Consider the following 27938-nt stretch of genomic DNA (forward strand, 5'->3'; position numbering starts at 1 on the left):
TGGGATTGAGAGATGCAGGCTCTCTTCCTCCACAGAACCATCTTTCAGGAATACCAACTCTAGCTCTCTAAAGACCCCATGATGCATGCCTGAAGCACTGGGTGAGAGCAGAGAGTATTTGATCCAATTTACAGAAAGAGTCAGAACCTCTGTCAAAGACTTGCTCATATTCTCTGGGAGGTGATGTGATTTTCAGCATTTTCACCTCAGAATGCTGAGCCAAATGGGTCAGTGAGGAGGGAGCCAGGGTCAGGGCAGGACCTAGTGGAAGGTTTCAGGGGGAGCTTCCAGTACAAAGAGGCTGATGCACTCAGGCAGAGGTCAGGTTCAAAGAGGCCAGGTATCACAACTTAAAATCATAGCTGGCTAAGGCAGAATCCCACTGTCACCCAGCTATATGTCCTGGAGTCAGTCCTGGCTAGCTCTAAAATTTGTTAGTTGGATTTATATTATGTCTCTGGTTTCAGGGAGAAGCTCCAGGCAGGGCTGCTCTCACATCCTTCTGTGACTGTGGAGGGATGGTGTGAGTGTAGGCTTCTCCTCACCAACCACAGGGGTGGATCCAGAGAAAAGATGTTGGAAAGCTCTCCACAGGCCAAGCCAGGCAAGGGGGCTCCTAAAGTGAGTTTGAGGCAAAGAAAGTGGAGTACCTATGAAAACACAGCCCAGGCCAATAGAAAGATCTTCAGCTCTGCAAAGGTTCAGAGTAAGGCAGTGAATAAGTACAGTTACCTTAATAGAAAACCAGAAACTCGTGTCAGAAACATTAAGAAAATAGGCTCTTCCATGAACAGAGGTCAGATGCTGACTCCTTACTCCTTCAGAACTCCCAGCTTAGCTGGGAAACATGAGTGGTGACAAGGTGGAGAGTTTTGTAGCCACTGTGCACTTTTTAAGAAAGTTGCTGGGCTGGGGATATAGCTCAGTTGATAGATTACTTGCCTCACATCCACAAGGCTCTGGGTTCAATCCCCAGCATCACAAAAAGAAGCTGCTAAAGGGAAACATTCTAGACTCTACTCTGAGAAGGAGGACATATCACCTGCTCTCTTCTGGAAACACCTCAGAATTCTGAAGTTCTCACATGCCACTAATGTCCTCCATGTAGTAACTGAACCTGCAGCTAGCTAACAGAACATCCCCTCATGAACACGAATCCAAGGGCCCAAGGGAATACACTCTGTAGAAGACAATGATACTGACCAACTATGCAATCGTTCCATTACCAATCTTCCTGAACGTGTAAAACCTCACCTCACTGAGCCCTTGGTACCCAAGCCAGTGTCCCTGCCCTGGCAATGAACTAACAAACACTGTTTGGCTTGACATCTGTCCCTACACCAAGCTGTCCCCAAATCAACTAACTTTGGAGTCAGCTGAGCAGATGTGCAGCAGCATCAGATACAACGTGGTGGAAGACATGCATGGAGAACCAAGGAGCTTCCCACCACACAGATCACACAAGGTAATTTAAAACTGAATGAAAAGCTGAGATACTCTTCATGAAATGATAGAGGAAATAGGCTCATGATACTTCCCCAAGGAAGATGAGAATCAGAGCTCCACAGCAGCACTTGACCCCAGGCCCACCTGCCCACCCACTTTCTAAGGCCTGGTGTAATATGAAAACACAGTTCCCTCTTTTCAAACCTCACAGGACCTCAGTACTACAGCAAGAAGGGCTGGTATGACTGCAGCCCTTGTACTTCTTCACTACCTAACTCTGCATTTTTGCAGAGTTGAAGATCTTCCTACTCAGGGCACAGTCCAGCCAGCAGGTCCCAAGTCCTGAAAAGGTTAGTGTTCAGTAGCCTGAAGAAATTCTTTAAAAAAAATTATATGTAATTCACATGTCATAAATGCCACTATTTCAAAATATAAAATTCTGTTATTTTTAGTACATTCATACAACTGTTTATATGTCACTACAATGTGCAGACTGGCTGACCACTCCAAAAAGAAACTTGTCATCAAAATCCAAAAGTAAATTACCATTCCTCCCTCACCTGTCTTCTCCAAGGTGGATGTGGAGCACCCCAGGTTTCTTCAACTATAATAATCACAGAGGAGATGGGCATGGTGGCACACCCTGTAATCCCATTGGCTCAGAAGGCTGAGGCAGGAGGTTTGCAATTTCAAAGCCAGCCTCTGGAAAAGCAAGGCCTAAGGAATTAAGTGCAACCCTGTCTCTAAATAAAATACAAAATAGGGCTGGGCATATGGCTCAGCGGCCCAGTGGACCCGAGTTCAATTTCTGGGAACATAAGAGCCATCTCAGCCTCCAGAGAAGGTCAATTTCTCTGTACCTTTGCTCTGCACCAGCCGCTGGAAGCCACAGACCTGGCAGATGCTCTGCACCCACTTATGCATGTCCATATTTGTCTGTGCCACAAGGTAAAAGGTTCGATCCCTGGTCTGGATGTCGAACACAAAGCCACCTGGTAGCCCCTTCTCATGAAAGGTCACATATGTATGCACCTGTTCACAGAGGTCCAGGTTGATGATCCACAAGGGCTTCTTGGACTGGTCATGCTTGTAGTGTTCCAGGACAGCTGGGTCACTGCTTTCCTGGCTGTTCCTCAGGATGAACCAGCGTCTCCTCCAGGCCTGAATCCCACCTGGAAGGAGTAAAAACAAGTAAGAAATTCACTCATTACTTCAAAGGTTTGTGTCCTAAAATTGATTTTGAGATCGGGTCTCCCTAAGTTGCTCAGGCTGTCCTGGGGTTTGTATTCCTCCTGCCTTCTGAACTGCTGGGATTCCAGTCATGGTCACCATCCACCATGCCAAGTGTTTCAACATTTCTCCTGGGTCTCTAAGTTAAGGCTAGGGAGTGTGGAACCTGCAGTCTGCTCATGGCACCAAACCTCTCATATCCTAGAATTAAACAACACAGGCTTGACATGATGGAATGGTCCTCTCCAGATATGGCCCAATTTTTCTAGTCCTCTTCACAGGAAAACTATTTTCTACACTACCACTCCTTTGAATGACAATGAACTTTTCATCACAAAGATGAATACCAAAGGAAACTGGCAAACATTTTTCAATTTCAAAAAGATAAGAGCTCTCATAATTCCCCATCCATTGACAATACTCTTCAGAATGAAGAGATAAGGGAGACATTTTCCAGTGAGGGATAACAGATGACTTGCCACCAGCAAACCTGCTCCATGGAAGAGTCAGAAGAAGTTTCTGTCCAGAAAGGACTGATGAGAGGAGGGACTAGCAGGAAGAAAGCACCTAACAAACAGAAGTGTATGTTGACATAACAGGCACTCCTCTCAACAGGTCTTATAACTCTGGTTTGATGATTAAGGCAAAAGCCACAACACCATTTGATGTAGGAAAAACTTAGGACCAGAAAACGTGGAGCAAAGAAATCCCTATCAAAATCACATCAAGACTTTTTGGACAAAAACAACATCACTGCCAACTTTGTATTGTAAGGCACAAGAATGACAACAGCTAAAATAGTTTAAAAACAAAAATAAGCTGAGGAGTTGGTCCACCAGACTTCCAGACTCATCCCATCTCCACAGGCATAAAGACCAACTATAACCAATGACAGAGGTAGAGACACAGGGTTAATAGACTGAAAAAGAGCACCAGGAGAGCCAAAGAAATGTGCCAGACAACTTTGCACAAAGCCAAGAGAGCAATTCAGTGAAGGAAAGGCAGCTTGGTCCACAATGGGTATCAGGGGCAACAGGTATCATTCACTAGCAAAAAGGAAATGAGCTAAGTCACGATCCTTATACAAATATTAAAGTGGGCCATGGAACTGAGAGAAAACACAACACAGATGCACAGGGTGTTGGTCAGCTCCTCATCACTGTGACCAAAATATCTGAGGAGGGCAACTCTGAGGAGCAAGGGTTTATTTTGACTCCTGGTGGCAGAGTGTGGTCAGCCAACTCTACTGCAGAAACCTCCTGGTGAATGGGCATGAAAGAGGAAAGGTGCTCAGCTCTTGGCCTCCAGAAAGCAGGCATAGAGAAAGATGGACAGACAGTAAGGGACCTTACAATCCTCCAGGCCACAGCCTGAGACCCACTTTCTACAGACAACCTGATGTGCTTCTCTTTTTCAACACCTCCCATTACTTCCACTCAAGTCATTAATTTGTTTTATTGTTGATACTGGAGCTGGAAACCAAGACTTCACACATGCTGTGCAGGTGTTCTACTATGAGCCTACAAGCCTGCTCCAGTCAAATTATTAATCTATTAGAATGGTTAACTCACTGATGGAAGTCAGGGCCCTTATAATCCAGACTTTTCACCTCTTAAAACTTCAGTACTGCCACCTGAGCTTTGGGGGACATTCTAGACCCAAACCATGACATTTATGAAAACAAAACTAAAGTAAATGAGGAAATCTTTAGAACCTATGGTTAAGCAAAACATTCCCACATTTGACAATGGAATGAAACCTAGAAAAGGGAAGATGAATAAATTAATAAACTTCTGTTCAGTGAAAGCCCTGATTCAGTGGATAAAAATATAAGTTAAAGATTGAATGAACATGCAAGCTGCATGTGGTGGCCATGCCTGCCATTCCAAAAATGTGGGAGGCAGAGACAGGAGGATGGCCTAAGACTCAATTCAAGGACAGCCTCCACAAATTCCTGAAACCCCATCTTAAAAATAATAATAAAAAAAATACTGGGGACGTAAATTATTTGTAAAGTGCCCTAGGGTTCAATTCTCAATCCCCCTCCCCACTAAAAGAAAAAAGAAAAAATATATAAACTCCACTTTCAGCAAAGTTCTTCTGTTTTGAATGTATAAGATATTCCCAAAACTCAACATAGAACAAAAACAAACAATCCTAAAAGAAAAAGGCAAGACTCGAGGGCATTATGCTCAAAGAGAATACAGTCACAGGGAATGTGTTCAATGTACTTTGCCATAAGGATTCCTGAACTAAGATGAGTGGGTCAATGGTCAAGGCATGAGACTGGTATATCCATGGACCAGGATACCACTTAACAAAGAGAAAATACAATGCTGACTCACAACAGCTTGGACAAGTCACCAGAGTCACATGCTGAAACTCTCTGAAAGGAAACATAACACCTGAGTCCACTGAAGCAACACTGATCAGATGACCAGGTCACAGACACAGAAGACAACTTCAAGGCTGTCAGAGGTGAAGGATGTGCCAGGACTGGGAGGGACAGAGGTGAAAAGAAAGGGAGACAGGCCAGCTGCTCAACACCAGAGCCCTTCTGCACCCTGACTGTGCTGCTGTCAGCACCTGATGAGGCCACAACACGGGGTTTCAAGATGAGTTCACCCAGGAAGTCTAGGTAAAGTGCAAGGGGTCTCCCCACCAATTCTGTCTCAGTGTGCATCTGAAATTACCTCGGTATAAAACAATTACCCCTTTTAAAGAGCTTAGGCTTCAGGATAAAACTAGAAGGCCCTGCTCACAGGATGAAAAATACTGAAATAACAAACTTGAATGGTCCAAGCACAGGACCAACAGCAGCTGTGAACCACTGGAGGTGACCACAAGGGCATGGGCAAGAGGGCTGAACCCTGCTTCCTGCTGAAACTTAAGCCTGATCTTCCTTGGTAACTATAGCACCCCACCCTGGAAATCCACACTTTGCCTCCAAAACCCTCAATGTGAACTTTGAAAGTGGCTACGTTTCCAGGGAGACTGGCTGGGACGAGTCTGTAGAGAAGGCGCCTGGCCCCACCTACTGTCTGCCCATTCCCCAGCACCGCTGTACCCGCCTGTACTCACACAGAGTCACAGCTTCTTCTCTGGGGGTGATTTCCTCAGCCAGCCAGAGTGCACTAATTGGCTGCTGTCCATGCTGCCCGCGGTGATAGACCTGAGTGCAGAGTCAGTTGCAGAGGCTGGGAGAGGAGACCTGGGCATGCTTGTATGCTCACTAGCCACAGAAGTTCTCAGCACCACGACCCCCTGGCCAGCTGCCTTATGCACGTCTGGAGACCTTCAGGCCTGCCACGGAAATAACCCCTTCCCTCTGAGAAGGAGGGGGTGATGCTGAAGGCCCCCTGAGCCTCAAGGGGTGGGGTGAAGTGTCTCTGCATTTTCTAAACCATCTGAATGTTAACATAGAGTACCGGGTACAACATAAACACTATGTAACAGTTTAGAAATCTGCATGGTTTGGCTGGGGCGGAGGTGTGTGATGAAGTCAGGTGCACCCAATTCATCTTTCCCTAGAGGTTGGTCTTCTACATTTCCGAGGACATTTTTGCCATCAAGACTGGCAGTTAGTTGGGGATAGGTCAGATTAATTCAGAAGCTCCTCTGGGTCTAATTTCCTTAAACAAAAATCCTGGATTGTTGGTTACAATTCCATGTGGAAACAGAGAGTCTTGGAGGGATAGTGTGGCTCCATGTCTTCTGTGTACACATCATCCTTCTCTTGCTCTCCTACACCCAAAGCTACTGTGAAATGAACCTTCATTTGCAATCTATTTTAGTATTTAGAGGATTGAAATGAAACTAAGAGTATTGTTTTTTAACAGAGAGTCCTAGCCAACCACAGTGGGGAGGTCTGAACTGACCAAATGAGACAAACACAATTTGCAACCCGAAAAGCTAACTTTGTAACCAGTTGAGTTGTTTTTGTACCTCACATCTCTTTTCTGTTTGTAAATGCCTCCTGATCCTGTGGCCCTATTCTTCTACTTTTGTGCTGCTGGATTGTGAATTGTTCTTTAAAAAAAAAAAAAAGTTATTCAATAAATTGCTTTGCTTCACTTGGTGAAGATTCTTCATTTAAAAATGACCTTGGGATGTTTATTATTTTATTTTTCCCAACCTTTCCCATCTCTCCCCACTTCTTTCTGCAGCTTTTGGTAACTTCTAGTCTACTCTGAACTTCTGTTATTCTTCCTTCTTATATATTTTTAGAATTTTATTAATTTAAAAACTTTATAGTTTTTACACAAAGTGCTCATTTTTTAAATAAATCATGTTGGGATTTTAAAAGAACATGTATGAAGCTGTATTAATTAATATGTAAAAATACATTGTAACAAAAATATATATTCCTTATTACTCAGCCATAAAGAAGGATGAAATTATGGCATTTGCTGGAATGGAAGTGTTATGGAGAGGCACTCCAGGAAACACTGTAAATTTGAATTAGAAATCAAAAGAGAGTTTTATTTACCTTGCCAGGGACTGTCACCCCCCCCCATAGAGAGTCAACCTCTGTAGGAGGACAGCAGCTTCCTGGTCCATCCAAGAAGAATATAAGCATAAAACCTACAACTTAGTGACTTGCTGATAATCATGTAAGCTTGACAATCAGAGAAATTAAAACATTAACATGTGGGACCTGTGGGCTTTAGGCAGGACTAGAAATTTCCAGTCAGGAAGCAAGTGATAAACAGAAGCACTAATAAGTAGCTGAATAAGAAATAAACATATAGAAATAAATGTTTTTTATGTATGTATTAATCATAACCAGTTAGGAAAAAACATATAGGTAAAAACATTGCCTTCATAATAGCTACAGCAAATTTATAATACATTAAAAATTTTTATTGATCTAGAAGAAAATTATAAATCTTTTTACTGAGATGCTTAATAGACCACAAGTCCTCATAGGAGGAAGGACACAGGTCTGGAGAGGAATACGGTAAATATTTGGTTTTTGCTTTGTTGATACAGGGTCTATGTTGCCCAGGCTGGCCTTGAACTCATGGGCTCAACTGATCCTTTTACCTCAGCCTCCCAAGCAGCTGGAACAACAGGCATGCAGCACCATGCCTGGTTAATAAACCTTTCATTGCCATGATTGTGTTGTATATTTTCTTCATAGATAACTTCTTACTTTTTATAAGTTAAAAAATACTAGAAAGGGCAAGCAGCATAGGCCCTCTCTTCATTCCCTGACCCCAACTTAAGCCTCTGGAGATGGGGCTGCCCAGGGGACTCTGCTGCACAGCCAGATTTGGCAGTGACTCAGAAGCCACTTTTTGCAGAACAGAGACCTCTGAATTTCTTAGCATTCCTGACAAGGAACAGATTTCAAATAAACACTTAATTTAAGACTTTTTAATGATTCAAACTATTGAAGAAGCTGTACTTACAGAATTTCAGCATTGTCTTCACAGAATAGTTTTGTGCAATACTGTCTGAATTATTTTGCTCTATAGGGAAGCTGCATAAAATATTCTACATCAACCCGGATTCTTAAAAGTGAAACAGAGATAGTTCCATTACAAACAAAAATTTTGAATAATATACTCATTTAAAATATACCTATATAATTATTATGCTTAATGTAAAACAAAACACATACAAAAATTTTTTCTAATGGCACTACTACAGGCAAGGCAAAAGCTCTTTCTTGAAGAATGACAAAAAAATCTTTATTTTTATGTAAAAAGCAAAAATATACATATAGTACATAAATTGATGATGAGCATATGTTGATATGAAAATTTCAACAAAGAAGCCCAAAAATTTTTTTTTAAAAAAACGTGTTTCAATGAGGATTTGGTGGTTGAGACATAATGAACAAATCTGTGAAGAAATTCTATTTATGATCTTTAAATATCAACATTGGTATGAGACCAGAATTACATGAAAGTTTCTGTAAATAGATGGATTTTGCAATAATTAGTATTTGCCAATTTTGCAAGAAATAAAATACTGAGATTGGATAATAAGTTCAATATCAGGCTGGGGGTGGGTATGCAGCTCAGTGATAGAGTGCATGCATGGGCTGAGGATAGCATGTATGGGTTCAATACTACAAAACAAAACCAGTACCAAAAAAGTACAATGTTTTTTTCTTCAGATTAAGGCAAATGACAGCTCACTTTTCCAGATTATTTCAATGTGAACTAGTCTCTTCCCTGGATCCTCATCATGCCTATATGTACATCATCTTTTGTCTCATAAAGTTTAGGAAAAGGTGATTGCCTAATTTCATCATCTTATTCTCCTGTCTCAATACACCTAGATCAAAATACCAAATACAAAAAGAAAGTCCCCAGGAGCTAAAAACAAGTTATTTTAATAACAATTGTGGTTATAAACATGCAAAATTACAAGCTGGAGAAGGATCTACTTTTTTCTTAAATACCTATAAATCCCCAATATCTGGAAATTCCTGCTGTCACATTGTTCTTTCTATTCAGGAGACCCCTCCTATTGCAACTGAAGTTTACTTGGTATTGCTCCTCCTTCAATAGAAGAGTACTCATAGTTATTTATTAAACTGACAATCTTTTACTCTGAGAAGGAAATCAGAAACATTATCACAAAATGCTGAGACTGACTTGTTGCTCATGTTTTCTAGTAAATGTGACATGTGGCCCCAGAGTCAGTGATGACTGCCCAGTCACCACCCAGTCACCAGCTTATTATGATCTCTCTCTCCACCTGAAGCCACTTTGATAAGCAGGAGAATAAGGAACACACACTTGAGCACACAATCTGATCTCTGCAACCTGAGGCCGGACCAGCAACCTACCCTTCTGGGAAGATAAGTGTTCCTCTCTACTCTTGTTACTGTCTTTCTTGCAGCCACACTTCCCAAATGAACTTGCCCCATCACAGGAGCAAACTGAGGAAATGCAACAGAGAACAGCTGGTGAAGGCTCCAGGAGATGCAAAGCAAAGTGCCCAAACCCATATGCCCTTTCCAGGAAGGAAGGTGGAGAAGAGAGAGGCTGCTCTGCACCACCACTTTGGCTCCTGGGAATATACCACACAAACTTACAAAAGAAAAGGAAGATTTGGTTTTTATGTTTGATGTCAAGAATCTCTAGTCACATAATTGGACCAAAAGTTCCCTATGGAAACCATCTCAGCCTACATTTTACCTTACTGAAGAGGAGAGATGTCACCATCTGGACCTGCTAAGCTAAACACAGTCTCCAAGTTAAAGAATTTCAGGAGGAATACAGGTCTCCCAGATTCTGTTCCACTGTTTTTCTTACTACAGTAGTCCCCTCATCCAGAGTTTCAGTGCTCACTGGTTAAATAAAACTTGAACATATTAATAGGAAATTCCAGAAATAAACAATTCACAAGTTTTACGTTATGCTCGATTCTGAGTATTTTGATAAAATCTCACCGTCTCCTTTCATCTCGTTCCATCAAGACCAGAACATGAAGTATTCCTTTGTATAGTATACCCATGCTGCATGTGCCACCTACTCATTAGTCACTCAGTAACCATATCCATTATAGAATTGATATTGCAGGTGCTTATGTTCAAGTAACCATTAATGGCCCCAAAGTGCAAACTATTAAAGTGTATTATTATTATTATTATTATTTTACATATTATTATTAATCTTTTACTGTGACTAATCTATAAATTAAAGTATCATAAATATTAATGTACATGGAAAAACCCAACCTATATTCAGAGGTTTTCACTTGGGGTTTTAGAACATATCACCACAGGTTAGGGGGAGTACTATAAAATCATTGTGACTCCTTAACTAAGGAAAATTTTTAGAAAGTAAAAATTTAAAAATGCATTGCTTTAACTTCTGAAATCAGAAAGCTTACAAATGATTGTCAGTCATGTCATGTGTGAGACTGATATAAAACTGCAACCACACGGTTATCCTCTCCATTCACTTGCACGGCTTTTTCCACCGTCTAAGTTTGTTTACATCCTGTCACAAATGAATTTTGGCTCTATGAAGATGTGTATTTTTATTTGTTTTGTTTACTGCTATATTTCCAGGACCCACCACAGTGTCTGGCACATAGTAAGTCTTCAAAAACTACTTATTGAGGGGCTGAATGAATAAATACTTGCAGCTTCTTGCTGGGGTCCAGCCCCAGCGGGGTCCAGGGAGTCCTGAAGTATGAGTGGCATCGGCGAAAAGATGAGACAGAAGTTGTTCTGTTTGAGCAATCTCCAGAGAGAGAGCTAAAGCAGCTTTCTCTGGGTCCCCTTTTATTACATTTTTTCTCATTATTATAGATTCACAATACGTCATTAGTTATATAATTTAAAACTTTGCCAAGACATGACATTTCCTTAACCATGATTGAGGGTACATTAATTTACATTTTCCCAGGATGTGACCTTCAGTTATATAATTATTAAAAGTACAGAATCATTAATAAAATATGTCACTAATTTACATTCTTCAGATTTTCCCAAGATTTACTATTTTTCCCAAGATGTTATTTTCTTATTAACTAATGCCAAACTACATAACAGACTCTAAGTCTCTTAATAAATCATTAACCTAAAGTACACTTGTACTTTATTTCTAATTTAAAATTCCCATATAAAAAAGTCCCTTTAAATCTTATATTTAAAATATTCTAAAGTTTATATGAATCATCCTTAAAACATATCAGAAACCTATACAACTAAAGACTTAAGAATTTCTAAACTTAAGAATCTAAATAAAATAATATTTCTTACATTATTCTAAAACTGTGTCTTATAAAGCTATTTTAATTAATTTCTAAATTTACTCTCATAAAACTGGTTGAGCTGCTTTCTCGAAGAGTTTCTTTGTTTCTCAGTCAAGGTACACTAGTTCTCAAAGAGTTTGTTTCTCAGTTAAGGTGCACTAGTTCTCATGACCTATCAGAGGATGATTGTTGTCCATAATTAGGTTTGTCCACAATGTACTAAGATAGAAAAATAGCCTTTTACTTTGTCCTAAATATGCTGAGGGGTGGTAGAACAGCCTCCAAGGCATGAACTACCTGTTATGTTCTAGCCATCTGAAATTTAATTTGTTTGGCATTTGACAAACCTATGCCTCCTGTGAGAAGCATAAGCATGAAAATGCAAAGTCCCAATTACATAAAAAAAGGGTCTCATGGTTTCGGTTACCCACCAACCAGCATAGCTTTGCCAGCATTCATTCTCACTGTGACCCTGTCAAGACAGTGGGAGAGTGGCTTTGCCAACACTTTTTCTCACTGTGACCCTGTTAAGACAGTGAGTGGGGGATCGCCTCCACCAGCTTCTCTTAAGGGGAACCACTTCCAATTAAGTGACATTCCTCAACATCCTGACTGAAACACAGGGTCATCATACTCAACAGATAATCCAAACCTAAAAATCATGTGTGTGTGTGTGTGTGTGTGTGTGTGTGTGTGTGTGTGTGTGTTTATTTTTCTCATCCCTCTTTGTCTCTCACTGGAACCTACTAGTTTGGCTATGCTGGTTGTGGCATCACACAGTGGACAATGGGCACTGATATTGCAAGAAGTCAAAAAGAGGCAGGCCATAACATGGTGTAAGCAAAATACAGAAGCATGCATTGGGCCTAAGTCTAAAGCAACCAAAAGGGAGGTGTCAGCACTAGACTGAGAACTCCAAGCCCTCTGCTGAAGTGTCTACACCGGCTGAGGATTTAATATAATTTTCTCATTCCAATACCCTAGACTATGACTCTAATGCCTGGATTTGGATGTTTTGCCATTTCCAATTTCCCAACATTGATCTTACACAACTAGTCTTTGTATGGCTATCTTCTACCTTGTGCTGAAAATCCTAACACCTTAGGTGACAAAGTATTCTACATTGTGAGTAGTGTTCCAAGACACAGTGAATAAAGCACATATAGAATATAACTGCTCCTCTTCCAGTATGCATGGCTTTATTTCTGTATCTAGACACATGCTCTTATAAAAGTCTTTCACTGCAGTATTTCATATGGATAGTCCAATTCACTTCATTTAATAATAATCCAGAAGCAACCTGGATTTACAATCTGTAAAATTTTTAAAAGACAGATAAACAATGCATAATTTAAAAGTAGAACCATAAAATTATAAACCTTACAATCATGATAACTACTTTTAATATAAGTGAGCAAACAAATTCTTAACAAGTAATTTTGTCTTAAATTGTTAGACCAAAGGTAAATACTAAATTGTATAAGCAGCAATAAGTAAGTCATTTTCAATGATGTACAGGCATGCCTTTTATCTCCATATTTTGAAAATATCCATAATTATATTTACAAGCAGGGGTCACACCTATATTTTAACATTTTTTTTAAAAAAGGAAAAGTAAGTAGGAATACATGTATATTATCCTCATATTAAAAAAAAAGTAATGATAAAAAAAACAAAATAAATATAAACTATTACCTATAATGGAACAGAGAATAAATTTAAAGAAACAGAATCAAAGTCAAACCTGTTGGAATATATCATGTTACATGTTATTGTTATTAGAAACCCAGATTTCATTGTTAGAGACAAAATAAAAATATAAAAAAAATAAATTTGAATTGACATTCTAAGAATTCATGACTTTTCAAATGTATTTCCTTGTTCTGCCTAATGAAAGGGCTTAGAAGCAATGTTGTCCTAAATTTTAAGATCCTAAATGCCAAGAATCAGGAACACAGGTATTTGTAGTCATATTATTCCTACTTTTCCAATTATTTAAACATTTTATATTAAAAAATGTAAAAAAAGAATATTGGTGGGCTGGGGATGCGGCTCAAGTGGTAGAGCACTCCCCTGGCATGCACAGGGTGCTGGGTTTGATCCTCAGCACCACATAAAAATAAAATAAAGATGTTATGTCCACCAAAATCTCAAAATAAATATTAAAAATTCTCTCAATTCTCTCTCTCTCTCTCTCTCTCTCTCTCTCTCTCTCTCTCTCTCTCTCTCTCTCTCTCTCTCTCTCTCTCTCTCTCTCAAAAAAGGAATGTTGTTCACTATAATTCTAGTAATGATATTATCTGCAGGTAACAATTGTAAACCCTGGGGCAGGGGTAATGATCTGAAGTCACTGAAGTGGTGCTCAAAGCAGACAGGTCCTAAAAGACATTTGGTTCCTCAAAGAAGAAAACCTCACGAAAATCCAGGTTTTTGTAGCTTTTCCCAGAGCACCTCCCACTGCTCTGACTCCTTTTCTTAATATTGGAGTGGTGGACAGGCTCTTTTTTTCTCTTTATCCCCATCTCCTGCTGGCTCACAATTGCCTCAGATTCTATGTATAAGCTTTTCCTTTACTAGGATATTAGTTTCTGTCAACCCACCTCCAAAGTGTAATGAACATATAGCCCTATGTGATTCCCAATCTTAAATAGGATCTTCTGAGTGAGACATTTCCTGACTTCCCAAACTTTATCTGATTCTGTTAAGATAAAAAAAGCTTATTACAGAAATAAGGAAAACTATTGTAACACATACTTCCTCCTATTTTCTGGTAATAAAGGATGCACCAATTAATTTTAGGAGGTGAATATCTAACAAAATGTTCAATAAAAATGTTTAATCAAATTTAGTTACATTAAGATAAGGTGGTTTCATTATCCTATGATTTGAATTTTCCCACCTACTTTTGAGAAAATGGAATAGACTTTCTGCTATACAAGAGTATAGAATATATGGATTGCATTTGCCTTGAAATGTGGTTACTGCTTGCTACATTGAAGTGTGATGCTTAACATTATGTGTCAACTTGGCTTGAATAAGTCTCAAAATTTTGATGAAATTCCATTACAGACGTTGCTATGAAGATTTCTTTAGATGTGGCTGATATTTAAATAGATTTTCAGTAAGACAAAATACCTGTCATAATTTGATCCAATCATCTGAAGGCTTTATGAGAAAAGACTGAGTTCTTCTAAAGAAGCATGATTCTGCTGCCAGACTTCCTTTAGACTGAAACTACATCATCATCTCTTTTCTAGCCCACAGGAGTGCTCTGCAGATTTTAGAATTATCAATCTCAGCAAATGCCTAAAACTAAAGCTGTATCCCCTCTCCTCCCGCTACCCCTCTCCTCCTCCTCCTCCTCCTCCTCCTCCTCCTCCTCCTCCTCCTCCTTCTTCTTCTTCTCTCTCTCTCTCTCTCTCACACACACACACACACACAAACACACACACACACACACACACACACACACACACACACACATGCAAACAATCTATTGAATCTGTTTTTCTAATGAACCTTGACAAATACAGAGAGAATAGAGGGAAGTAAGAAAACTAATTTAACAAGTGCATGGATCACTCTTTCTATTAGTTATTTTAATTTCCCAAGAAACCCTAGTAAGTAAGTTTAATTATTATTGTAATTTAAGAGGAGAAAAAATGAGTCCCAGAGAAGATAAGAGGTACTTTCTTGTATAATGGGAAGCCATGCAAAGAACCTACAATGACAGTCTTCATGCCTTTTGCCATTCTTAGATTGTCTGCCTGTGAGAGACACTGGCTAGGGAAACTTGTATTAGCCAGAGACAGCACTATGCTCCAAAAATAAGAGAGACTCTTTGGATTAGAGAAGGGTAAAAATAAACCTCAGAGTTATTGTTGGTAAGCTGTGATTGTTGCTGTGGTTTTATTAAGCAATAATTTTTTCTGACATTGTGCTGGTTTTCAGAGGTTATGAGATAGTCCCCATTTTAAAAATAAAACACAAAAATATATTTCTTTATTCCATTAGTGAGCTGAGAATGGTTTTTATTTTCTTTCAAGTTTTTTGCCCAATTTTCTTGATGCAGCCCCCATATTTGTAAGTTTCACTGAGATTAGACTAGGACAAATCTTTGTCCTTCAATTGGAGCATGTGTTTCTATTTCAAAGTCTGTGGCCCACGTGTACCTTGGGTAAGAACAATGAATGGAAGAGTTGCCAAAATTATAGTATCCTAGGGGAAAAGCAATGTAGACTAATTGTACTCTCTAAAGAGTAAAATAAAGAATAGGCTTCTTTGCTCAAAGCCAAAATTATTTCTATATATCTCTAGTATTTAAAAGTTCTCAAGAAAGCATCCCAAATTTATTCTTAGGACTATAGAATATGATGGCCTTAAGGCACCACACTAGAGGTAGAAATGAGTTTGAGTGGATGACATCTTTTTAAATAGAGAGAAAGAGTTTTCTGACGTTAATATAAATGTATACTGTGATTTTTTTGGAGACCTCTCAAAATATTTTAGATGAAAACATGAGTCAGTTAAAATATGATAATAAAATCAAATCTTTTGTACATATTTATGTCACTATATTTTTATTTTGGAACTGGTTTTAAGACTGAACTTAAATTTTATAGCAATGAGTTATCAATTTATTATTTCTGCTGTTTTTTCTCCTTTGTATTGATCACTAGAAAAACACAAGCTTGCAAGAGGAAATGTCAATATTTCAGACTAAGCAGAATGGAGGCTACCCCCTAACTTTTCTGACCTTAAATTCAGAAGAAATATATTGATAGGAGATATAGAAATCAAAAGCGAAAAAAGAAAAAGAAAATTATCTCAACTGGGCTTAAAATCTGAGAGTAGTATTTAGAGCTAAGAAATAAATTTGAGTGAAATGCATCTTAGAATAAAAGCAAAACCAAAATTCCAGTGAAGAAACCAAATCATATATGTAAGATGGAAAGAGTAAGACAATTCATTGGAAAAGCTAAAATTCTAGTAGAAATGAGATTAGAAAGAAAAAGAAGATGCAAAATGGATGAAAATGAAAAGAGAAGATCTGTGAGATCTGAATGCTGTGAGAGTTTCATTTAGCAGGGCAGAGGTTCCTCCATTGCCTTCAGGTTGGATGAGCCCCAGGCCTTTCTAACAAAAGAGTCACATATTGTGATTTCTTCATTTCTCTCTAATGATGACGCTTTCAAAAAGTTCCTCCTTAGCTCTGATATTTGGAACTTTTCCCCACTCACCAAAACTCAAAATAATTATTAATTGGAGAAACTGTTTTTTTTTTTATCAAAACAAATGCTGCTCTTTGATGATTTTCTCTATTCATGTTAGTTTTAATGTTTTTACAACTTATTGGTGTCTTTCCCCTTACTAAACATGACCTTTTTGTTTTAATTAATTTTAGCATTTACATGAAAGAATACTTTGAATAGATTCATTTATTCAGTGTTTTGACCTTAATAACACTCTCTGGGAATAAAGTTATTTTCCATTATTTTGTTATTGTTGTTGTTTTTCCAAATAAAATTATGCTCTTTTTATGCATGGTATTATATTTGAAGAATGCTAATGCAATAATGAAGCCATACTCAAGCTAATTCATAGCCAAAAATGTTGTTTAAGCACCCACCAATATTGTGACTCTCTTTTAAGCTACAATTTTATGCACTTCCTTTTGTTTGCTGTTATTTCTAGGGTCTTGAATTTCCAACTAGACTATAAAATCCTCCATGATAGCAACAGTATTTTAATGCATTTATGACCTCCATTGATATTGATATAGTGCTCAGTAAAATGTGCATTTGAATGAGTGTGTGTTGAATTGATACAGTTCTTAAACATGCATATAATTGAGTCATGTGACATCTCTGAGTTGCCAAGTTTTTGAGTTAAAAGGTACTTAAATTAAAGTAGCAAGCTTCCTTAAAATTGATAAGATTTTTCTAAAATCTCATTATTCCTAATTCAATTTGTTAAAAAAGATGCATATTTCAAGATCCAACAATTTTAGAATATCACTTATTCAATTGCATTTTTGCTATTTAACTTTAGAAATCTTAAATAAATCTTATTTAGTATACATCTTTTCTTTTTGGCAAAGAATATACTTAAAGAGTTAGAACAACATACATTCATTTTTGGCAAGAATTCTTACTATATTGGCAAGGTTCAGTTGTTTCTTTTAAGATATTTGTATTTCTTAAAAGCTTCACAACAAACAATAACAATATGTGAATTATGTGAAACTGAAGTTCATTCTGTATGTTGTGTATAGATTTATCTTCTCATATACTAAAATATTTGCTGTCCTAAACACATTTTTACTGGCTCTGGTGCAATATAAACCTTTGGTAGCTCTCAGTTTTCCTAAACATTTTTTTAAAGTTTTTTTTTTGTTGTTGTTGTTGTTCTAGCTCAGAATTCTTTTTGTGTGTGTGAAAGTTTTTTACTTAGAATTTTTAAAAAAGTGTAAGAATTATAAAAACTTTCAGATCCATGTTGTCTTAGAGATTAATTGGTTAAAAATTAACTTTTTAGTACTCAAAGCTACTCTTTTTTTAATATATACTTTTTAGGTGTACATTGACAGAACACAATGCCTTTATTTTTATGTGGTGCTGAGGATTGAACCCAGGTCCCACCCACACTAGGCGAGCAAATCCCAGCCCTCAAAGCTCCTTTTTATGTGAAGTTGCCTGTGTGCTTCTCTCTTTCTCTCCTTCCCTCACTGAATCTTGATTTCTATGTTATCTATTTGTCAAAGCCATCAGACTTCCATCTGTTTAATAAAAATAGTGTAAATGAAACATTAGTTTTGTTATAATTAGTTGGTACCTTAATAATTTTAAAGAATTTTTTATCAATTTCTTTTGGTATTTATGCTTGTAAGAAAAAATTAACATTGACATTCATACAAATACTATTAACATTCTGAAAATGGTGAATCCACATAATGAAAAATTTGTTTTCACTTTTATGTGCAAAATACAATAATTAAACAATTTAGGGTAGTTTTTCAGGGCTATTCTGTAAATTTTCATCCAGGAGATGAGGCCTGAACATATTTTGAAGCAACTGTGTTCAGGGAAGTGAAAATATAATATACTGGAATTATGTGAATAGGATAAAGAGATCAAGAAAGTTCAGATCTGTCATTATTTAGAGTTAGACTTCATCCTTTAGTTGGTATAGAATTGTAAAAAAAAATAAAAAATAAAAAAAATGAAAATTGAACAAGACAGTATGTTAAATTGAAAATTGAACAGGACAGTATGTGATATGTATTGGAAGGTAATAAGAAAGATAATTCTTTTTGTTCTTTTTAGACAATTTCTAGGGTGGCTCATGGGCCCCAGGAGGAGAGATCAGAGTAAGGTGGAATTATATCACTTATTAAAAAGAAATAAGAACTCAAGAGAGAAGGAAGGAGTTTAAATTTACCTAATAAAATACCTTCCTTAGCCTTTTTTGACAACAGATAAGTAATGTGCAGATGTAGTGACAAGATGTAGGGAAAGGCACATCTCCCACACCAGCCACATGAACACCCAATAATCATCATACTTATGAACCAAAAGTATACTTATTCTATTTTTATAAGTTATAATAAAGATTGTTGTCATGATAAAATAAATGATTAAAGTTTAATTCTTTTTTATATAGGTCATAAAATCCATGCAATTATATCTTGGTTAGTATAACAGATTGAATCATATCATAATTTTATCATAATCATATCATAACTTCATGATATACAAAGAAATTTGATGTCAGGAAAATAACTAAAAGAATGGTCTGAATATTTTTTTCTGCTATTTTTTCCATTTTTTTCTGAACCTTTCATTCTGTTATAATTCAGTTATCAATTTCATTTATCAATGGACATGTATGAAGTTCTAACATATATTTCAAACTAAATGTACTTGAGAAGTTCACTTGAAGTATGCACTTTAGTGTAAAACAGGAAGTTATATAAACTTCTCTATGTCCTTCTCGATTCTGACCATCCTTATTGCTATTCTCCTTTCAGTACTCAGAATCAAACTAAATATCTCTGCTCAGTCTTTGTCAGTGCCAGATTTAGTATTTGTGCCATTTAGTATTTATGCCCTATCAAGTTTCTTAACCTTTTTGAGGCCATAGATTCCTTCTATGAATTTTGCTTAAAAATATTTACATCATAAAGTTTTGAGACTTAGATAAAATAAAAAATTATTTAGACTATATAGTGCCTCAAAGAGATGCTAACACTATATGTCAATAATATCTTGGTGTATCTTTAATATTACTTGTTTGCATTTTAAATCCTATCAGAAATATGTTTTAAAATTTATTTTTATAAAATAGAAAAAAATCTAGAACTGACAAAGATTGAGCATAGACAAATTTTAATAAATTTGAAATTTTTAATAAAAATTTCTGTGTTATCATCATAGGTTTTTTCTCTATATGTTTTACCTTATCAAATTAAACAGCTAAAATTGATATTTCTAAATATGAAATTAAAACCAACTGTGGATGTACAGTGATCTTTAAAGAATATTATAATTAATGATGTTCTTATTAAGATAGTATGTCCAGATATCTATGCTAATTTTCAATTTTGAAAGCCAAGGTAAAGAGCACATGCATTAAATTTGACATTAGGATAGGATAATTTTTCCTCAGTTTGCCCTTGTTTTAAATAAACTATTCCCCTCCCACTGTGGCAAAAGATGTGTAGAATTTATTCATACTTTACTCTTCAAAAAGTTCTTAAGAGTAAAGGAAATGTCATTTAATATTTTATGACATATCAGTTGAGGAAAAACTATGTGAATTCTCCTTTAACATCTAGAAGAATTTTCCCTCTCCTTGCATCCCCTTAATATGTGGAAGAGCTAATTAAGGTGTGGAGCATTACAGAGTATTGTATGGATTGCTGCAATTAAGTGCACATCTCCAAGCAACATAGAGCCATTATGCAAAACCATTTTGAACAGATGATATATTAAGCAGCACAGCTCTGCTGTGTATCTAGTCCTTGATACTGAGAAATACTGCACTTGAGATGGAATATGCAAATAGAAAATCCACACAAGGTCAGAGTGAGAAGGCCAAAATGCCACCCTTTGTTGGTTTCAAAATGAGAAATCCATTTCTGCTGCATAATCAAGTTAAAATAGAAAAAGAAATCCGTCAAAGAAAATTCAGATATTTCTCCTCCTTTTTGCTTCTTTGTAAAATAATTTCTTGACATTTGCCACTAGAGATAAATAGAAGAATTATTTTCACTGCGTATTATTCCTCTGGGGTGATTTTATACTTTTCTTAATTTCCTAACATTTTCCCTCTTGTATTTACTCTAATGAGAGAAAATGGTGATGAACCATCATTACTCAAGAAGTCATCCATGATCATTGCTTTATTTATGCTTTTCCACTCTCTGAGTTACCTTGAGAAAGAGTCTTTTCATTCTTTTCTTTCTCCAGCTTAAGTACAACAATAATAATAAACAAATAAATGTATATACTTTATTTTCCTAATAGGATAAAATGATTAATAAATGGTGAAATGATTTTTATTTAGGTAAATAAATTTTTAGTTGTTTCTCTTTTGTGTTCATCTCAGGTGCACAGGGGTCATCTCATGAATTTCTGCATTTTGTCTCATGCTATTCTCCTAACTCACCTTTTTCTTATCCTTCATCCCTAATGCCCACTTCTCTGTTTATGCAGATTTCTAGTGAGTTTTATGTATGTACTTGGATAAATATAAATATGTCTCACTAAATAAGTCTTCTGTGCTTAATTCATATAGCTATAATTCAATTTTATACATTTGAAATAGTACAAATCCAGTATAATTATCTTAACATTGTCTCCAACTTCTCCTGATTATCTCTAATTCTGACATTTCTGTGAACAATGCCAAAATAAAGCAATCATGTATATGTTTTTTTCCAAACTTTTTCAAGAATTGCTCTAAACTTAAATCTATGAGTAAAATAACTGGAACAAAGGATATATTACATTTAACTTCATTTATAGTCAGAATAATTCAATGATCTAAATTTTCATTTAAGTATTAATTTTGTATACATAAATTTAGAGTATTCATATATTTAAAGATTTTCTGAGCAAGATGTAGATACTATTTATTTTATGTCTTGAGATATATGGATCTCTCTTTTTTAATTTTAAGAGAAAAAATAGATTCATAGAAAAATTGAGGGAAGTTACAGAGACTTTTTATATACTCCTTGCCCCACATGAGCAGAGCTGCCTCAAGTTAACATTCTGTGCCACTAATAATATATTAATATTTGTTATGAGTGTGTGTGTGTTATAGTCCTTGAAATTATACTGATATAATCAATATCCAAAATAGATAGTTTTTCTATCTAAATAGATAGTTTTTCAATATCCAAAATAGATAGATTTTCTTTTTAACCTGGCAGATTTTTATTTTTAATATTTAAATGTTTGAATTATTAAATAGTAAGCTATATGCTTTTATTTCCTTTTAGCTCTCTAATGTGATGGATTAGACTGTAAGGCTTCTTGATATTGAACCATGTTTGCATTGTTGGGATAATGCCCAATTGATTATGTATTTTTTCTTTAAAAAATAACCTTTTCCTATTCTGGTGAAGGAGACATAACACAAAATTTCCTCTTGTGATTACTATGAAGCATACAGTTCTGTGGCACCCAACTAACACCACCATGCCATGTATTGTTTTGTAGTACATCATTAAATTTTCTTGTCAGGATTTTGTATCTAAAACCAGAAGTGAGGAAAAATGAGACCATAATTTCATTGACTTGAATTCTTGCTCACTGATTTGGGAACCCAGGTTTCCCAGCCTTCTAAATAAGCTGGCAGCTTTCACTCTGTTTGCTAGAAATCCTTGCATGGGAGCGAAAGCAACAGTTTCCTCCAGGCACATGAAGAATCACCTATAAAACCTCCCTGCTCGTGTCTCTGTGACATTTTTGGGTGCATTTGAGTGTAAATATTTTATGGTTACTTTTTGTCTGTGCTAGGCTGGAGAAGGGAGTGTCAATGACAGGGAATGAGGCTCTTGGGTGTCTCCCAGCCCCAGACACACCCAAGAGCTTACCTACCTGTGCCAATGAACAGAAGTGTATAGGTGGCTTTGTCAAATCCTGTAAATTGGTCAGCCACCAGGTGGGTGAAGTTGGTGTTTTCATGAGCAGGGGCTGGCCCCATGAAGGCTCTACCTGCGCGTCCATCAGTGGGTGCTTCTTGATGAAAATGAGGGTTCTGTCAGCCAGCTCCAGAGAACTGGTGTGACCATGGTGATGGTGCCATTTGTTGATGCACTTGTGGGGGTAGGGGTATAGACAGGGGAGCTATCAGCTGGTGGGAGGCCACTGGAACTGACAGGGAACACTTCCTGACCAAAGGACTCACTGAACCAGGCTGGGGGCTGGGTACTGGGTCAGTGTATTGACCCCACTTCTGCACTTCCTCAAACAACCCAGGGTTGGTTTCTGCCTAGTCCCCAGTGGTGCTCTGGGCCTGACCTGCTGATTCCCCACCATGTCCCCCTCCTTGTATGGACCTTGGAACACCCACTGGATCTCTTCCAACTGGTACTCACAGACTGAGGAAAGGTCCACATTATCCCTGTTGCAATGAGAGAGGGATCTCAAGGGTCAGGTCCAATGCCCACCTTAACATCTCACCCCAGCTCCAGAGATTGCAGGAATGTAGGGATCAGCAGAAAATGCTCATGGGCAGAAGAATATACCAGCAGGCAGATCTAAGGTGCCACCAGGCAGGGCCTTGCCTTATTTCCCCAGGGGCCTTTAAAAGGGGCAAGTACTCAGTGTTCCAGACACTGACCACTTGGATGTCCCTATAGGACAGCATGGTTCAGGCCCTCCCACCCACATACTGCCCTTGACCTGAACACCTGCTCATCCCCACCCCAGCATTCCTGGCCAACTCACCATCACATATGAAATACACCAAAGAAGGTGGTCTTGTGCCAGGAGGCACCCTGCAGGGTGTGCACATCCTGCAGCTGGTTGAAATAGAGCTGCTGGTTGGGCACTGAGCACCCCAGCTGTGACTTCAGAAATTTGGTCCACTTCTTCTGCAGTGTGCGTGCACCGGCTATGTCACTCTGGCAGATATCAAGGGGATGCAGTGGGTCAGCCGCTGCCCAGCCCACAGGGTTCCCAGGGCTCATGCTGGGGGCTCAATACCTTGCAGACACGGGCAACTTGGGCCAGCAGCTGCTTGGTACAGCAGCAGTATTCCACCACCCTCTCACTGAAGAAGTACACCTTGTCGTCATCCCCTGTGATGCTCCCCACACTCTCAGGGACATAGGCAGAGGCAATGAAGTGGGGCCCTGCAGCAAGGCAAAGAGGTTCAGTCATGAGGTGACAAGGACCTCACAGGTTTCCCACCCTGGGCTTCCCCAGTCCTTCACCCTGCTCACTGTTGAGCCATAAGGCCTCGTACTCTGCCTTCATGGGGTGATAGGGCCCCATGTTCTGGAGGATGACAGGCTGGGTGCCCAGGAAGTTATTGAGGGTGGCTGAGTACAACTCACCGTCTTTGGGAAATGGAAGGATAGTCAGGCCATAAACAAGGTGTAGACACCCCAGAGTGTGTCAAGTTCCAAGGGACTCACCCAAAACAGGCACATCCACTCACCTACAAGAACGCCAGTGTGGCCCTTAGCTGGGTCATAGGGACAATTCCCCTTCCCATCATCAAAATCTTCATGCTCCAAAGTGAAGGTGAGCATGTTCTAGAGGCAGAGGGAGCCAGTCAGGAGGATGAGCATGAGGGCAGGACCCCATACTGGAGGCCAGGGTGGCAGGCAGCCAGGGTGTGGCAGCACTCACAATGTAGGTGCACTTGGGCTAAAAGGCGTAGGTACCACAGACATAGAGATGGGAGGTGTTGTAAGGCTGCAGGAAGCAGATGCAGTTGAAACACTCCATCTTGGGGATAAAGGGATCAGTCAGTGAGACCTCTAGGTGAGGGCCACTAGTGCCGAGGCTAAAGAGAGGTCTGCCCTCAAATGACAATACTCCAGGGAAGAATGCCCTGTGAGGCCCAGGAGGCCAGCAGTGCCTGAGCATCCACATGGTTGCTCTTCCCTTTCTCAGTACACTCGATCTTCTTCTCAGCTGGTGCCTCCCAGAAGATCTAGTGGACAAGGAATATGGTAATGTCATAAGTAGATGCAGAGAAGGATGATACCCTGAGGGAAATCTTGATCCTCATCTTCCGGAAGCTTCTTTCAGTAGAGGACAGAAGCCCCTAGCCACCAGCAAGGAGCCCTGGCACTTGTCTTCCAAGTCACTCAGGAGGCTGAGGCAGAAGTATTACAAATTGAAGGCCAGCCCTTGCAACGTAGTAAGAACTTGTATGTAAATAAAGTTTGAAAAGGGACTGGGAAAGCAGCTCATAGAGTGTCCCTGTGTTTAAGCTCAAGTACATGGGTATGTTTGGGGGGAGTCCCATAGTACTTCATCATGGCATAATCCAGTAAGTGCCATAGAAGGGAAGAGAGAGCTGCTGATCCTAATGGGGGTTGGGAAGGCCTGGGGGCACACTATTTGATGAGATACCATGTGGTTTAATTGGGTCAAATGGTGGTTGCATTCCAAGCTTTCTGAGGAATCTCCATATTGCTTTCCAGAGTGGCTGTCCCCATCCAAATTGATTTATTCTAAGCAATTGTCTTCCCATGTCTTTTAAGTTTAGAGGCAAGGAGTTCTTTTTCCAAGGATGTCATGCCACTTTTTAAATTATTGTTGAAACTCTAAATATGTGTAGCTTTTCATCCACCCTTCCCACACACAAGTAAATGAATATCACAGTATCTCACTGGATCTCCAGTGCCCATACGTGTTTGCAGCTGATGGCAGGGTTGAAGTTTTGTGGCAGAGATCAGACAGCACAGGCTCAGAATGTTTCTCTCCTCCTTATTTCCCATCCTTTTATCATTGGAGATGGAGCCCAGCAGCCTGCTTGAATCCTTAGGTAGTGTGACCCTAGAATATTGGTGGCATTATTTCTACTCTCCATTAGGCACCAATAGCAAAAAAGCAAATTGGGAGCACACTTATAGCATCTGCAGTAAGTATGAAGTTTGTGTGCATCTGTTGGGCTGCAGTGATGAGATAAATCCTCTTTGTTAATATGTGACTTGCAACTTGAAGCCTCCCCAGTCTCTGAGTTATAAAGCAGGTTGCTCTGTGGGCAGCCTTTCAGCCAGAGAACACATGGAACAGAGCAAGGGATAATCCTGGAAATGCAAAGAGCACACTGGAATTTTTTTTCCTTTCCCTTTTGGTGGTGACTTTAGGTAACGGCTTTGTCAAAACCTGGCTGATTCCATAAAGCCTTGGAAGTAAGGGCTGCTAGAAATGAGAGCACACTGAAGTATGTCATCAAAAGAAGAACAAGGGGCTGCTCTTGAAACATGCACTCTAGTACCTTGATCCCTCTCCTAAAAACTATAGTTCTGAGTCAGGCGTGGTTGTGCATACCTGTAATCCTAGTGGCTCTAAAGGCTGAGGCAGGAGGATTGCAAGTTCAAAGCCAGCCTCAGCAAAAGCAAGGCCCTAAGCAACTCAGTGAGACCCTGTTGCTAAATAAAATATGAAAAGGGCTGGGGATGTGGGTCAGTGGTTAAGTGTCCCTGGGTTCAATCCCCTGTAAAGGGGGGGAATTTTTTGTGTATGCTAATTATATAGAATAGTGGGTTTTGTTGTGGTATATTTGAAACTGCATATACCATAACTGTAGTATAGACAAAGGGGTCAGAGGGAGAGTTGAAGGGATGCAAGGGGAGGGTACCCTGAATGAAATATATCAATCAGAATATCATGAATCCTATAAAGAAAGAAACTTTCAAGCCTGCCACAGAACTAAGACTCTGTCTACCACCAACAGATTGAGCTGGGGGTGGGGGGCTTATGTCATGTCCCTTTGGCTTGGAAACAAATATTTGTAAACACTTTTTTAGAACCTAACATAAATTGAGACTGAAATAGAAGACAGGAACTTATTATACATGATCATGACCTGTTGGCATATTACTTAAGATTTATTGATTCCCTTCTTCTATAATTCCATAGTCATAAAGAGAATTGGAATCATTTTGTTAAAAGCTAGAATGCTAGGTAGTGCTTGTCCTGGAGAAAATGTACCAAAAGTTTGTGCCTCAAAGAAGTGGAATGGAGTTACAGCTACAAACCTGTTTTCTCTGATATCCATTTCTAGGAAATTGTTTTCACAATATCTGAGCATCTCTTAATTAATTGGTAAAAAGAATTTCTGAGCAGAATTGTACTGTGGTCTGATAAGCCAGAAAATCCCCTCATAGTCACCCCTCACAAACACTCTGCTTAGCATTTTTACAAGGATTCTCCCCTCTTCAAAGATGAAGAATGATTGTTGTTTTTATTTTATCAATCCACATATTTAAACAAGTTTTTTTCTGTTTTGTTTTATACCTGAAATTGAACCCAAGGGCAGTTAACCACTGAGCTATATCCCCATCCCCTTTTCTATTTTATTTAGAGACAGGATCTCACTAAGTTGCTGAGGCTGGCTTTGAACTTGCAATCCACTTACCTCAGCCTTCAGAGCTGCTGAGATTACAGGGGTGCACCACTGCACACAGCTAAATGTAACTTCTAAACTAAATGTAACTTCTAACTAAATGTAACTTCTACACATGGGTGTATAAAGTCAATGTGACCTCAACTGATGTACCCTGCAGATAAGCCACTGGTAAACACAAACAAGATTGGTGACTTTTTAAGCAAATGGTTAGACATGTCATCACTTTTCAGTTTGTCCATGGTTAGCATATACAGTTTCAGCAAGAATCTTGCAGTTTCTGATGTAAGTTCTTGCCATAAATTTTTATTGGGGGGGGCAGGGATAGGAGCTGGGATTTTCACACTAAAGCCTGCTGTCTGTTGTGTGGATAATCCTCAGTTTTTTTCTTTGCATTTGACTGTGCAGATGACATAAAAACATTTTGTGAATTGGAAAGTATGATCACATTCCCCCTCAGGTTTCATTGAGGCACAGATTCCTAGTGAATCTAGTATATGCCTGCACATTTTTGGGGAGGTGAAGTACTTTTGCTCTGAAGGATGCTGCAGCCACTTTTCAAGTGGGAAAAAAGTTATCTCTAATACATGTGAAATTTTTCACTACCTAAGAGGAAGGGAGTTGGAAAACAGCTTTTTTCTTTTTTTTCCTTTTTCTTTCTTTCTTTCTTTCTTTCTTTCTTTCTTTCTTTCTTTCTTTCTTTCTTTCTTTCTTTCTTTCTTTTTTTTTTTTTTTGGTACCTGGGATTGAACTCAGTGGCATTCAACTACTGAGCCACATCCCAGCCCCGTCCCTTTTTTATTTTATTTAGAGACAGGTTTTCCCTGACTTCCTTAGGGCCTTGCTAAGTTATTGAGGCTGGCTTTGACCTTGCCAACTTCCTGCCTCAGCCTCCTGAGCTGCTGGGATTACAGGCATGCCCAGCTAGGAAGCAG

The 27938-nt window shown here is 38.5% G+C and overlaps 1 protein-coding gene and 1 pseudogene across 2 annotated transcripts in view; one reads left to right on the forward strand and one right to left on the reverse strand.

Annotated features, from left to right (window-relative positions):
- The window catches only part of LOC143387505 (3',5'-cyclic-AMP phosphodiesterase 4D-like), a 200365-nt gene that overhangs the window by 137969 nt on the left and 34458 nt on the right, over positions 1 to 27938 (forward strand). The gene's annotated exons all lie outside the window — the stretch shown is intronic.
- Positions 18872 to 18980, reverse strand: LOC143640847 (small nucleolar RNA U13; annotated as a pseudogene).

This window comes from Callospermophilus lateralis, unplaced genomic scaffold (assembly GCF_048772815.1).
Source record: "Callospermophilus lateralis isolate mCalLat2 unplaced genomic scaffold, mCalLat2.hap1 Scaffold_66, whole genome shotgun sequence".
NCBI lineage: Eukaryota > Metazoa > Chordata > Mammalia > Rodentia > Sciuridae > Callospermophilus > Callospermophilus lateralis.